The sequence below is a fragment of the Phyllostomus discolor genome, chromosome 8, assembly GCF_004126475.2.
Source record: "Phyllostomus discolor isolate MPI-MPIP mPhyDis1 chromosome 8, mPhyDis1.pri.v3, whole genome shotgun sequence".
NCBI lineage: Eukaryota > Metazoa > Chordata > Mammalia > Chiroptera > Phyllostomidae > Phyllostomus > Phyllostomus discolor.
In genome coordinates, this window is record NC_040910.2 from 50,653,476 (window position 1) to 50,668,364 (window position 14,889).

The following is a 14,889-nucleotide window of genomic DNA, read 5'->3' on the forward strand; positions in this document are numbered from 1 at the left end:
AGCTGGAGTTAGCACCGGAGAACCGGGGACCTGGAGACACACTGTGAAGCTCCAGGGTTGAGCCATGAGGGAAGGGTTTGATTCCAAAGGGGACGGTGAGAGGAGATAAACAATGTTCAGAATTCAGGAAGGAGCTGCCAGGGCCAATGCGCAGTGATGTGGAGAGGAGGGGGAGCCTGTGGTGGGGATTCGGGGGCTGGGATATGTGGAGGTAAAGATACACATAGGTGACCACCATCGGAGAGACCTGGCCACAAAGAGCATGGTTCCTGAGTTCCATACAGACTCCAAAGATGGGCGAAAAGAGCAAGGTGGGACCTAACCTTGAGGCAGTGGAGTTCGAGACAAGTAACCTGGGTCAAGGCTCCATTCCAGACACCAGGGTGCATGCACACCAAGGAAGGCTTGGTCTTGCAAACCAGACCAAAAACAGTTTTGAACAAGGTCACAAGGTCAAGGTTACCTTGACACTGAATTCTCTTAGTGAATTCTAAGGACAGGATGATTCTGAATTTAGGTTGAGCAATGTTTTCATCTGCTCTGGCTGTCATAAAATCCCATGGACAGGACGGCCTAAACGAAATGACAGGCACTTACTCATCAGGGTTCCAGAAGCTGGGAGGTAGACATGGTGATGCTGGCTGATTCAGGTCCTGGGGAGGGCCCTTGTCCTGGCCCACAGACTGCCTCCTTCTGCTGTGTCCTCACATGGCAGAGAGGGACAGTCTCTTTTTTAATCCCATCATAGACACCCCACACTTCTCACATCCTGTAACTCGAATTGCATTCCCCAAGGCCCACCTTCCAATGCTGTCACATGGCGGGGGACCGGGGGGTAGGACTTCAACACATTAATTGGGGGTGACTCAGTTTAGTCCATGGCTGGTATTAAACTGTAGATTGGGCTCAAACAGCTTCCAGTGGTGATCTTGTGGCCTCAGCTCCAGGAAGACGAGACAAGTAGAAGCAAGAGCATTATCTGTGAAAAACAAAAAACTAAAGAAAATGAAATAGCTGTCTTCCCATGTGGAGGTAGCACCCAGTGGAACCCTTCTGTGGCCAGCCCGACTCCCCGCAGCCAGGGCTGGGCTGCCAAGAGAGCCTGACGAAGGTGCCGGTCCCGGTGCCGTCTGCTCTGGTCCTGAGAACTGTTGAAAATGCATTTACCTGAGTTGCATCTTCTCTTTACATCGTATTCTTGCTTGTGAAGGTATGCCAAAAAAGGGGAAAAAAGGCTGCACAGAAGCCTTGTCCCTTCCTCTACTTCTCTCACCTCCAATCCACCAGAGGAGCCCGAGGTGACTGGTGACTGTGGCTTTGGAGGAATAAGAGGGGGCCATCCCTGCATTTGAATGGCAGAACTCCCTCCCCACCGACCCCCCTGCTGATCCACCCCAGGGCTTTTTCCTTCCTGACCGTGAGGAAGACTGCTCTGTCCCTCACTGTCCCAGCAAGGAGCGAGGGCGGAGCCCAGTGGTCTCAGGCAGAAAGCAAGCCCCTGGATTTCCTGCCCCGGCTCGTGTCCCATGCTCTAGGCCTATCTGCCATCCAGCCATGGTCTCCCTGTGCCTCTGCCAGGACAGGAGGGATCTGGGTCCAAACCCCACCCCTTTCCTCTGACAGCAACAACCCAAGCAGCCCCCGAGGAGTGAAAGGGCTGTGTTTGCTGTGCAAACCGAGCTTCACGACAGGTCCCTTACTCGCCTCCACCCCATCTTCCAAGAAGACCGGTGCCCCAGGCCCCTGCCATCTGTACCCCCAACATTCAGGAGCTGCCTGTCCAGCCCCTGCCACCAAATAGCAACCTTCAGGACACGGACCCAGGGTACGAGCAGGCGGAGTTCCAACCTGAGACAGGTTCAAGGGGTGAGACTGAGTGGAGGGCAGAGGAGGATGGCCAGAAACCCGGGAGAAAGTGCTAAGGAGGGGGCCATCCTGGCACGCATGCCTCTCTGTGTCACCCCGCCCCCCAGGGCTGGCCAGCCAGAGCCCACGGGGGCTCCTGGAGGCTTGTCCTCAGCCTCCTTCCCACTCTATACTCCCTGCTCTTCCCCTGGCAGCTCATTTGCTTTCAGCAGCCTCTCATTTTCCGGTATTGGTTTAGTCTCGGGCCCAGACCCTGTTCAATATTTGTCTCCGGCTCCTCTATTTGCTCTCATTTCCACATGTTTAACATACATATTAGCTGCCTCCTGCCTTGTCCCATAGCTGTCACTGGCTCCCTCAGCCTCCGTGGGGCCCCAGGGCCACTGGGCACCACAGTTTCTGCTGCTTCACTCTTTTCCCACCAGGAGAGTATTGGGGGCTGCAACCTAGCACCTAGTGACTTGTGCCCACTCTTCACCTCCACCTTCAGCACCCCCCAGCACACACTCAACCAGGGGATACCCGCCCGGTCAGCAAGGCCTTGGAGTTCTCCCCTGTGCCTCTCCTCATTTCCTCAAGTTGCCCTTTCTTCCTTCTGGCAACATAATATTGATTGATATTCTAGAACTGTAATTTTTCCCTTAATGAGAAGTCATGGCAAGAATACGATTAAACGTTCTAAAAATGGACGCTGAAGGCCTATTATGCATGTCCCTTCTCTTACCACAGCCTTCCCTGGCCGAGCTCACGTGCTACTCCCCACACCGCCTCGGCCAAGCGGCCTCCCTCACAGGAGTTCAGGATCATCACCCCTTTGAAAGGGACTCGAGAGGTCAACTGGCCCTGTGGTCCCCAACATTTTGGTACCAGGGACCGGTTTTGTGCAAGAAAATTTTTCCACAAACCAGTGGGAGTTGTGGTTTGGGGTGATTCAAGCACATTACATTCAAGCCAACCTCCTGCTGTGTGATCTGGTTCCTAACAGGCCATGGACCGGTACTAGAGGTTGGGTAGGTTCTAGCCCAGCCCCTGCTGTTGGTTTGGGTATTGGCCCAGTGATCCCTGAGCTCCCACTGAGTGCCAGGCCACAGCCAGCTGTTGAGGATACAGGATGATGGAAGGATAGGTCTTGCCTAGAAGGAGCTCACATCTAATGTAGAAGGCAGAGATACATGAACTCTAGTGCGATGTGACAAGTTTAAAGTAGATATGAAGGGGCTGTGACAGGGGAACCTAACTCAAATGAGGCCATCAGGAAATGTCTCTGTAAGCCTTTAGTAACTGATGATCTCAGATTAAAGGAAACTCACTATCTCCCAAAGTCTCATCCTTTCTCTTCCTGAGTCTTGTCACACATTCTTTTGTTTTTTTTTTTCATTGTTGTTCAAGGACAGTTTTCTGTCTTTTACTCCCATCCCAGCCCACCCCCCAGCCCTCCCCACCTCCCTCCCATTTCTACTCCCCACTAGTTTTTTCCCATATTTCTTTTATACTTGTTCCTGTAAACCCTTCCCCTTTTCCCCTGAAATTCCCTCCCCTCTCCCCTCTGGCCACTGTCAGCCTGTTCTCTATTTCAGTGTCTTTGGTTATATTTTGCTTGTTTGTTTTGTTGTTTAGGTTCCTGTTAAAGGTGAGATCATATGGTATTTGTCTTTCACTGCCTGGTTTATTTCTCTTAGCATAATGCTTTCCAGTTCCATTCATGCTGTCGAAAGGGGTAGGCACTCCTTCTTTCTTTCTGCTGCATAGAATTCCATTGTGTAAATGTACCATAGTTTTTTGATCCATTCGTTTACTGATGGGCACCTAGGTTGCTTCCAATACTTGTCTATTGTAAATTGTGCTGCTGTGAACACTGGGGTGCATAGGTTCTTTTGGATTGGTGTTTCAGGGTTCTTAGAATATAATCCCAGTAGTGGAATTGCTGGGTCAAAAGGCAGATCCATTTTTAGTTTTCTTAGAAAATTCTATATTGTTTTCCATAGGGGTGGTACCAGTCTGCAATCCCACCAACAGAGCACTAGGGTTCCATTTTCTCCACAACCTCTCCAACATTTGTTTGTTTGTTGCTTTGTATATCATGGCCATTCTGACTGGTGTGAAGTGGTATCTCATTGTGGTTTTAATTTGCATCTCTCCGATAGCTAGCAATATTGAGCATCTTTTCATGTGTCTCTGGATCCTCTGTATGTCCTCCTTGGAGAAGTGTCTGCTCAAGTCCTTTGCCCATTTTTTAATTGGGTTGCTTGTCTTCTTAGAGTTGAGTCGTGTAAGTTCTTTATATATTTTGGACATTAAACCCTTGTCTGAGGTGTCATTGGCAAATATGTTTTCCCATACAGTTGGTTCTCTTTTTATTTTAATACTGTTTTCTTTAGCCATGCAGAAGCTTTTTATTTTGATGAGATCCCATTTGTTCATTTTTTCCTTTATGTCCCTTGCTCTAGGGGACATATCAGTAAAAATGTTGCTGCGTGAAATATCTGAGACTTTCCTGCCTATGTTTCTCCTCTAGGACTCTGATGATGTCACAGCTTATATTTAAACCTTTTATCCACCTTGAATTTATTTTCATGTATGGTGTAAGTTGGTGCTCGAGTTTCCTTTTTTTTGCATGTAGCTGTCCAGTTTTCCCAACACCATTTGTTGAAGAGGCTATTGTTACTCCATTTTATGTTGTTGCCCCCTTTGTCAAATATTAATTGACTGTAGAGACTTGAGTTTATTTCTGGCCTCTATGTTCAGTTCCATTGGTCCATGTGCCTGTTTTTATGCCAGTACCAGGCTGTTTTGATTACAGTGGCCTTGTAATACAGTTTGGTATCAGGTATGTGATCCCTCCCACTTTGCTCTTCTTTCTCAAAATTGCAGCAGCTATTCCAGGTCATTTATGGTTCCATATAAATTTTTCAAGTGTTTGTTCTATATCTGTGAAATATGCCATTGGTACTTTAATAGGTATTGCATTGAATGTGTAAATTGCTTTGGGTAGTATGGACATTTTGATGATGTTAATTCTTCTGATCCATGAACACAGTATATGTTTCCATTTGTTTTGTGTCTTCCTTGATTTCTTTCTTTAGTGTTGTGTAGTTTTCTGAATACAGGTCTTTTACCTCTTTGGTTAGGTTTATTCCTAGGTATTTTATTTTTCTTGTTGCTATATCGAATGGGATTTTTTTTCTTGATTTCTGCTTCTGCTGTTTCCTTGTTGATATACAAAAATGCCTTTGATTTCTGGATGTTGACTTCATATCTCACTGTTTTGCCAAATTCATTTATTAGGTTGAGCAGTTCTTCTATGGAGTATAGGATTTTCTATGTACACTATTATGTCATCTGCAAACAGTGATAGTTTTGTTTCCTCCTTTCTGATTTAGATGCCTTTTATTTCCTTTTCTTGTCTTATCGCTGTGGCTAAAACTTCCAATACTATATTGAATGGAAGTGGTGAAAGTGAACAGCCTTGTCTTGTTCCTGATCTTAGTGGAAAAGATTTTAGTTTTTTCCCATTGAATATGATGTTGGCTGTAGGTCTCTGATATATGGCCTTTATTGTGTTGAGGAATGCTCCCTCTATTCCCACTTTGCTAAGTGTTTTTTTACCATAAATGGGTGCTGTACCTTATCAAATGCTTTTTCCCCATCTATTGATATGACCATGTGATTTTTGTCTCTGCTTTTGTTTATGTGATGTATTACATTTACTGATTTGTGAATATTGAACCATCCTTGAATCCCTGGGATGAATCCCACTTGGTCATAGTGTATGATCTTTTTAATGTATTGTTGGATGTTTTTTGCCAATATTTTGTTGAGGATTTTAGCATCTATGTTCATCAGCAATATTGGCCTGAAGTTTTCTTTGTTGTTGTTTTATCTGGTTTGGGGATTAGGATGATGCTGGCTTCATAAAAAGATTTTAGGAGTCTTCCATCTTTTTGAATTTTTTGGAATAGCCTGTGAAGGATAGGGGTTAGCTATTCTTTAAATGCTTTTTCATCTGCTGTTATTGGTCTGTTCAGGCTTTCTGCTTCTTCTTCATTGAGTTTTGGAAGATTATATTTTTCTAGAAAGTTGTCCATTTCACCTAGGTTTTCAAACTTTTTGGCATACAGCTCTTTGTAGTAATTACAATCCTTTGTATTTCTGTGGTATCTGTTGTAATCTCTCCTCTTTCATTTCTGATTGTGTTTATTTGGGTCTTCTCTCTTTTTTTCTTGATGAGTCTGCTTAGAGGCTTGTCGATTTTGTTTATCTTTTCAAAGAACCAACTCCTGGATTCATTGATCCTTAGAATTGTGCTTTTAGTCCCTAGGTCATTTAATTCTGCTCTGATCTTGGTTATTTCCTTCCTTCTACTTGCTCTGGGCTGTCTTTGTTGTTGTTCCTTGAGTTCTTGTAGGCATAGGATTAGGTTGTTTGTTTGAAATGTTTCTATCTTTTTTAGGTAGGCCTGTATCACTATGAACTTCTCTCTCAGGACTGCCTTCACTGTGCCCCATAGGTTTTGGGTTGTGTGAGTTTATTTTAATTTGTTTCCAGAAACTTTTTGATTTCTTCCCTAATTTCATTCTTGACTCATTCATTATTAAATAGCATATTATTCAATCTCCATGATTTTGAGTGTTTTGTTTTTTTCCCTTGGGGTTTGTTCCTAGTTTTAGTCCCTTGTGGTCAGAGAAAATGCTTGGTATGATTTCAATTTTCTTGAATTTGTTGAGGCTTGTTTTGTGTCCTACCATGTGGTCTATCTTTGAAAATGTTCCATGTGCATTTGAAAAGAATGTGTATTTAGCTTCTTTGGGATGAAGGGCTCTATATATATCAGTAAAGTTCATTTCATCTAGGGCATTGTTCAATGCCACAATATCTTTGTTGATATTTTGTTTGGAAGATCTGTCTATTTTTGACAGTGGGGTGTTAATATCCCCTACTGTAATTGTATTGCTGTCAATATCTTTCTTGAAGTCCTCTAAGATTTTCTTTATGTATGTGGGTGTTCCTATGTTGGGTGCATACATATTTACAATGTTTATGTCTTCTTGGTGGATCCTTCCCTTGAGTATTATGTAGTGACCTTCTGGGTCTCTCTTTATGGCCCTTTCTTTGAAGTCTATTTTGTCTGATATGAATATTGTTAGCCTGGCTTTTTTTCCCTGTCTATTTGCTTGGAATATTTGTTTCCAGCCCTTCACTTTCAGTGTGTGAAAGACTTCTCAGGTCTTTTGTCCTGAGGTGGGTCTCTTGTAGGCAGCATATGTATGGGTCATCCTTTCTTATCCATTCAGCTATTCTATGTTTTTTGATTGGAACATTTAATCCATTTACATTTAAGGTTATTATTGATAGGTATTTATTCACTGCCATTTTCATACCTGTGTTCCTCTCTCTCTCTCTTTTCCTTCCTTTCCTTAAAGCAGTCCCTTTAGCATCTCTTGCAGAGCTGGTTTGGTGGAGGTGTATTTTTTTAGACTTCTTTTGTCTGGGAAGCTCTTATTTGGCCTTCTATCTTGATTGAGAGCCTTGCTGGGTAAAGTAGCTTTGGTTGCAGACCTCTGGTTCTCATTACTTGGAATATTTCTTGTCATTCCCTTCTGGCTTGGAGCATTTCCATTGAGAAGTCAGCTGCTAACCTTATTGGGGCTCCCTTGTATGTTACTTCCTGTTTCTTCCTTGCTGCTTTTAGGATTCTCTCTTTGTCTTGATATTTTGCCATTTTAATTATGATGTGTCTTGAAGTGGGCCTGTTTGGGTTCCTCTTGATTGGGACTCTCTGTGTTTCCTGGACTTGTGTGGCTTTCTCTGTCATCAAATTAGGGAAGTTCTCCATCATTACTTTTTCAAATAAGTTTTCTATCCCTTGCTTTTCTTCTTCCCCTTCTGGTATATGGATATTATATGGATATTATTATATGGATATTATATGGATAATATTATGTTTCATATCATTATGTGCATTATTATTATAAAACATATTATTATGTTTCACATTGTCCTGCATTTCTCTTAATCCCTCTTCATTCTTTCTGAGCCTCTTTTCCTTTTCTTGCTCTTTCTGGGTGTTTTTTTCTACTTTGTCCTCTGGCTCACTGATTTGATCTTCTGCTTCTTCAATCCTACTTTTGATTCCTTCTACTGTGTTCTTGAGTTGAGAAATTGTATTCTTCATTTCTTCTTGGCTCTTGTTGATAGTTTCTGTTTCCTTTTTCATGTTGATATAGTTTGCAGTGAGTTCATTGTAGTTTCTCTGTAGTTTCTGGTAATTCATTGTGAGCTCATTGAGCTTCCTGATAACCATTGCTTTGAACTCAATATCTGATAGTTGAGTTGCCTCTATTTCACTTAGTGTTCTTTCTGAGGCTTCCTCCTTTCCTTTCATTTGGGAATTGTTTCTTTGTCTTCCCATTGTTTGTGAGACTCTTCTTGTTAGCCTCAGCTTCTTAAATTGATCTGTTCTGGCTCCCTGGGTTTATGGTGTGAATTTCTGTGTTAGAATACCTGTGAGATTCAGTGGTGCAGTCTCCTTGATCTCCTGAGCTCACTGGTCTTGGGCTGTTGTTTAAATTGGCTCTGTGTTTGTCTTTGGGTTTTGATTGTTGTTGGGTCTTTCTTTGGTGGGTCCTTCCCACCAGCTGGTTAACTGATGGTCACTCTGTCCACCACCTCTTGTATTTTGTCATGCTGGTGAGGGAAGATTGTGTTGAAGCTGGTTCTTCTGTGTGTACATGGTTTTGAGGATTCTCTCTTGCTCTTGTTCAGTTGTTTGTACTAGGTAGTTTCCCCACTATTTAGTTGTATTTCCAGATAGGTCCTGGATTGAGGTTTGTGTGGTTTCCACTTCCTCCTCACCTTCTTCTGTTGTTATCTGTTAGTGGTCTCTTTGTTGTTGGGTTTCCTCTTCTAGTGGGTATCCTGATGTTCACCATTTCCACCTACTCTTTTTTGTGATTAGTTGGAAGAGGAAGGCAAAATGGTTTAAGATAGCAAGAGAGTATTCTATGATATTTACTGTAGCAGCTGGTAGAGAAGAGATAGGAGATCCTTTGTCTATGTATAGTGTTAACCCTGATCTTCCACCCAACTAGTTGATTTTTAGAAAGGATGGAAAGAGGATGGGACTCTTGTTGGGGAGGGAAGGATTGTGAGTTGGATCTAGAAAGCAGCAAGGTTGTGGGAGATCAGATTCTGAGGTAAGGTAAGAATAAAGGATAGTAAATAGGTATAGTGTGTGAGAAAATAGAGTTAACCACTCCAGTAATAGAGTTCAGGAAACCGTCAAGTGGGCTAAGATCTGGGAGGGGTGTTGTGAAGTATTTATAATTGTATGGAACAGCTACTGTTTACAATAATATTAGAGCAACAATTATATGACAGAATCTATGTGATCTGGATAACAAGAATAGGGAGTATAGGACCTTGAGTAGTGTGCTAATGGAACACAAGTGATGTGAAGGACAGTAAATAAGCAATACACTATGAAAGAGAGATCAGGGGAAACCTGTCAAATGATACAATATAACCAGCCAAGCAAAGCAGACTATACAGAAAGAAGAGGAATACAAAAATACTATTAAAATAAAAGATGTAAGAATAATGAAAAGAAATAATAATGATGCAAATATGCAACAACTTGCAGGTTCTCTGTAATACCAAAGTGGAATTTGTCTGTCTTAGTTGTTGTGATGCCCCTTCTTTGGGTCCAACTCTGGTCTTTTCACAGTTCCAGGGTTTTTTTTGTCTCACTTGTAGGTGTTTGAAAAAAAAAAGGCAAAAGAAGCAAGGAAGAAGGGATAAAATTGGAAAGAAAGGAAGAAGGAATGAAACAAGAAAGAAAGAGAGGAAAAAGGAATTGAAAAATTAAAAAAATAAAATTTAAGAAATAAAAATTACATAAAATAAAATAAAATAATAAAATAAAATTTAAAAATCCTCTTGGTTTCAAAGTGGCCAAACCAGTTTTTCTGGTCTTGCTGGCTGCAGCAGGCTAAGGGGCGATTGGTATGGCTTTTCTTCCTCCCTGATCTGCACTCAGGCAGCCTCATGCACTCTCCCTGGAGCTATCTTGGCACCTTTCACCCGCACCTTGGGTGTGGTATACAGGCCTTTCCCTAGGGTTACCACTGTGGGCGGTTGTGAGGAAGCTTGAGTGTGCACGCTTCCCAGTGCTATGGGGGTGCACAGGGTGTTCCGCACAACCTTCTGTGCAACCTTGGGATCACCACCCACCTGGGTGGTGGGGAAGTCGGAGAGATAGCTGCAGGAGAATTCCCCAAACAGTGTCTGTCTTTTCACTTTTTCTTTTTGAGAAATTCCTCCTACTCAAGCCTGCCGCTCCATACAATGGCCTGGCCTCTCCCACAGCCCAATTCTCCAGCCAGACCAGTGACTATTGGGGTCAGGGCCTGTCAATGCATGACTCTCAAATCTCCCCAACCGACGTCCACATACTCCATGGGTTCTCACAGCCTCTGTGTGTTTGCCACTTAGTACTTATTCCCCTCTCTGTGCCCTCCAGCAACTAGCTCTCTCCCAGTGCTGCTCAGACCTTGTTTGACTGGGGAAGAAGCAGTTGACCCAGCTCTCTCCCAAGAGCCCTGTGGCAGGCCCAGCGAGTGCTGGGCCTGGGGCTGCTGCAGCTGCCCTGGTCCCCGCACCTGTCCCTGGAACCTTATTGTCCTAAAGCACTCTCCTTACCATCTGGTTTTTTTGGTGTCTGCTATAATTTTTTGTCTCTTATTTTCATATATGCTGAGGTATTGTTGGCTGTTTGTTCTTTTACTCCATAGATTGGCTAGAATTTTCTCCAGTGTGTAGGGAGAAGTGGAATCTGCTCCCTCATACCCCAATGCCATCTTCCCCTGTCACTTGTCGCACATTCTTCTTTCTGTGAGTAAGCCCCTATTGTCTGCAATTGGCAGTCTAAACATTTCATGAAAAACTGCATTAGCTTTGAATGAGCCGTGTTCCTCTTCCTCAGTATCGCCATGTGTAGAAACCAGAGACTTGGACTCAGTGATTCAAGACCCCCAAATCCTGCTGGATCTGTAGCAGGCTGTTTCCAAATAGCCTCTCCTCTCGATCCTCACTGCTACTCTCTATAGATGACCCTTGTCACCTTTCCCTTGATTCTCAATAACCCCTGGTTTTCCTCACTGAGCCTACCTCCAATGCTTCTGTGTTATTTCCCTTAAAATCTTGTTAATTGTGTCATTCTGTCTCCCCATTGCATTTAGGCTAAAATTTACCCCACTGCACTTCAGGTACATCCAGAGTCTTTTATAATTCAGCTTGAGCATAGGTGCTCCTGCCCTCTGCCACCACGAATGGTTGGTGCCATAATGAACTTCTCATACTCCCCCAGACAGGAGGGTCCATTTGAAAACTCTGTGCCATGAACCTGCTGTCCCCTCAACTTGAAGTACTGCCATCCTCCTCCTCAACCAACAAGCTCTTGTTTATACTGAAAGCCTAGTTCAAAGACGGAGCACACAAAATCCAAAACCAATTTTCCCAAAGCACATTGTTCCTACTTCTGTAGGGTGGAAGCCACCCTCCAAGTCAATACACGGTCATCCTCATGTCCTGGTGTTCTCACCCTCAAATGATCCCATCTGCATGGAATAGGGCTCACCTGTGAAGCCACTATGATGTGACACTGTGACTTCCCCTAGGTTATAAATGACACTGTCCTTCCGCCTGCCCTCCCTTTGGTTGCTCACCTGGGGAAGTCAACTTTCAGGCCATGAGATCTGCAAACAGCCTATAGAGAGGCCAGAAGAGCAAGAGCTGAGGCCTCCTGTGAACACCTGCACAACCAACCAGCCATGGGACTGAGTCTTTCTCTTGGGGATGCCTTCAGCCCCAGTTGAACTTTCATAGGACTTGGCCCCCCCTCATGAGAGACCATGAGTCAGAGCTGCCCAGCGAAGCCACTCCCAGGGTTCCAGACCCACAGAAACTAAGAGGTAAGAAATGTGTTTTGAGACACTAGGTCTGGGAACACTGTCACACTCAACATTAGGTAACAGACACAATCTTGTTTACCCTATTCACTAAAATGGGTCTCATTACAGGCTTCTCTGCCCAGTCAGTCTTCATCTTAGAGAACAGGGTACATGTCTTTCATTTCTAGATCCGTAGTGCCTGGCAAGTTGTGAGATGCAAGAAATAGCCTGTAAATAAATCTATGTCTAATTAATTACTTACTAATTAATTTTTAAACCCTAAAGATCTAGTCTGTCTTTCCCTTTGTTCAACTTCCTGATACTTCAACTTGTCTCTCTTTGAGGGTCCATCTGTCCCAATCCCACCTCCATACCCTACAGAGGTTTCCATTATATTTGCAGTTTGAAAAAGACCTCTATTGTCATTCATCCCTGCAGTGACCTTCTGAAGGGGGTAGAGAGAGCATTACTTTGGGCATGTCTAATGTACAACTGAATGGAGCATGAACAGGGTGGGTTGCTCGCCCTGTGCAACTGACGGGAGCCCACCCAGTGTCCGTTACACTCTCCTGCCTCCAGGAGGTGAGCTGGGCCTGCAGGTCCCTCTGATGCTCCCCTCATGGCCCATCTGGGGGCCTCTGAGGGAACCCATCCCCCCTGTGCCTAGATTAGGGTGCAGACACTTCTTCATGCTTAGCAGGGCCCCTTGCCTGCTGTCCCTGCCTTCCCAGGACAGAAGAACAGCTTCTGGGGGATGGGGACACAGTGTGGGGCCTGGGCTGTGACCTGCTGTCCTGGCTCCTCAGTCCCACCCACACTTGCCCCGGAACTGGGGGTCGGCACATTCTGCAAGTTTCCTGGAAGCTCTGTACCGTGCATGTTTGGAACAATTGTCTGGGAAATAGCCTGTGTCTCAGGCCTTCAGAAACAGTTCTTGATGTTATCTCAAAAAACAATTCTAGAACTCAAATCGAGAATCCAGCTAAGTGCCAGTAAATGGCTATATGACTGCTTCCACGGGGAGCTGGGAAGGACTTCCGGAGGTGCACAGGCCGCTTGTCAGCACGAGCATCTGGAGCTGAAAGGCCCCCGGCCTACATGGCAGAAGACCTTGTTTTTGAGTCCCAGCTCTGCTCACCAATGATGATGTGGGATGCGTTCTATCCCTTTGAGCCATGTTATTATTATTATTATTATTATTATTATTATTTATTTTTTAATCAGTGGATTGACAGTCATCCAACTTTCTGGGTTAAATCACAAGACTAGTGAGAGGGTCAGTAATACTTGTCATATATAGACACCTAATATGTGCCACACACACTAGGCACTTTGCACCCCTTAACTCATTCCAGCTCCCCAGCATCGCTGGGAGGTAGGCGTTTCCCTGCAGCCTTGCTGAGCAGAAACCTAGTGTGCTGGAGCAAGCAGCTCACCCCACAGTAAATGAACGCCGGGCCAGTGTGCAGACCTCAGCTCTTTCCACTGCACCTCGATGTCAGGTGAAAGAATATATTCTAACATGCTCTAAGCATTCATTTAAATGTTCTTTTTTAAAAATGAGACACCATAAAAACATCTTAGCTCATCACTGGAAGGAGCCCAGGATTCAGAATCTGTGATCCATGCCTTTCTCTTTATCTTTCCTCTCCCAACACCCCAGGCAAAGACTACAGCCCCAGTAATTGAGGGAAGAGCACCCCACCTTGTGCTGCACTTCTTTGGAGGAGGGTGAGTGGACAGACCCCTCGTGCCATCCGCAGACTCTTACTGCCCATTTGCAATGTGCCCTGGACCCTGGACCACATGGGGAGCAGCCCAGAAACATGGCCCCTCCGGGGAGCTACAGATGGCTCATTGTACAGTTCTTCCCGAATCTTAAAAGTAGTATGTATGAATTGTTTTACAGTAAGATTTATTTTAAAAGTTTCATGACACCTCTCAGGATAGGTGCAGCCCCTGTGTGTGTTCGGGGACGGAGCTGCCATACGGGAGGGGTAACAGACCACTCCTTCCAGGCTGTTCTTCCCAACACTACAGAGGCCCCAGCTGCACCACCCTGACACTCAGGACAGAACCCAGGAGGGGGCCTTTCAGCCGCCCTACCTTTCCTCCCTGCCCAGATTTCAGGTGATGTGCACCTCAGCTTGTCTGTCCTGGGCTGCGCCAGCCTTGCCTCCTGAGGCCACTGTGCGGAGAGAAGCACCCAGGACTAGACTTGCCTTTTTTTTTGAAGAGCTAAGTCTTGGGGGAGAACCCAATTGAGCACCTTGACCTCCATGCCGAGGGTACTGCGCTCCCTTCCACACTTGGCTGACTCGCACTCCTTGTAGCCTGGCCCCAGAGTCCTTGTCAGTTTTTCCCAGGGAGCTTCCCTGCTCACACCCGTTTGGGCTGGATGCCCCCCTGAAGAAGTCACATGGTACGCTGTCATGGCCATCAAACCGGAGCATAACTGTTGATCTATCAGTCTTATCCACCGAGCTCTGTGAGGACCCAGAGCTCATAAACCTTGTTCAACAGGAGGTACTCAGACCTAGCAGAGCAGCCGGCACACTGTAAGTGCAGAAAATATACAGAATAACCCTGCTTGTCTTGCTGCCTTCACCAGGCTGTGTAGGGGGCGAGTCCCAGCAAGCCACTTCACATCTCCTGGTGTCGATCTCCTCATAGTTCAGACTAGATGTTCTCTATCATTCTTTCCTGCATAATAATCTATAATTCTGGCCCTGGCTGGGGAGTTCAGTTTGTTAGAGCATCATCCCTGTACACCAAGGTTGTGGGTTCAATTCCTGGTCAGGGCACATATAAGAATCAACTAATGAATGCAGAAATAAGTACAATAGATCAATCTCTCTCTCTCTCTGTCTCCCCTTCCCTCCCCCACTTCCTCTCTCTCTAAAACCAGTCTGAAACATCTGTAACTCAGCTACACAAATAAGGTAACGCACTGAAAACACATGGGAAACGGTTGCCGCTGAACCAACATAAACATCACGGTTAAGAGTCCTGTTCTTATTCCAGGTGGTTTTTGAGCCGCACATCCTGGCCACTCACCCCCAGAGGAGAGGTGGCC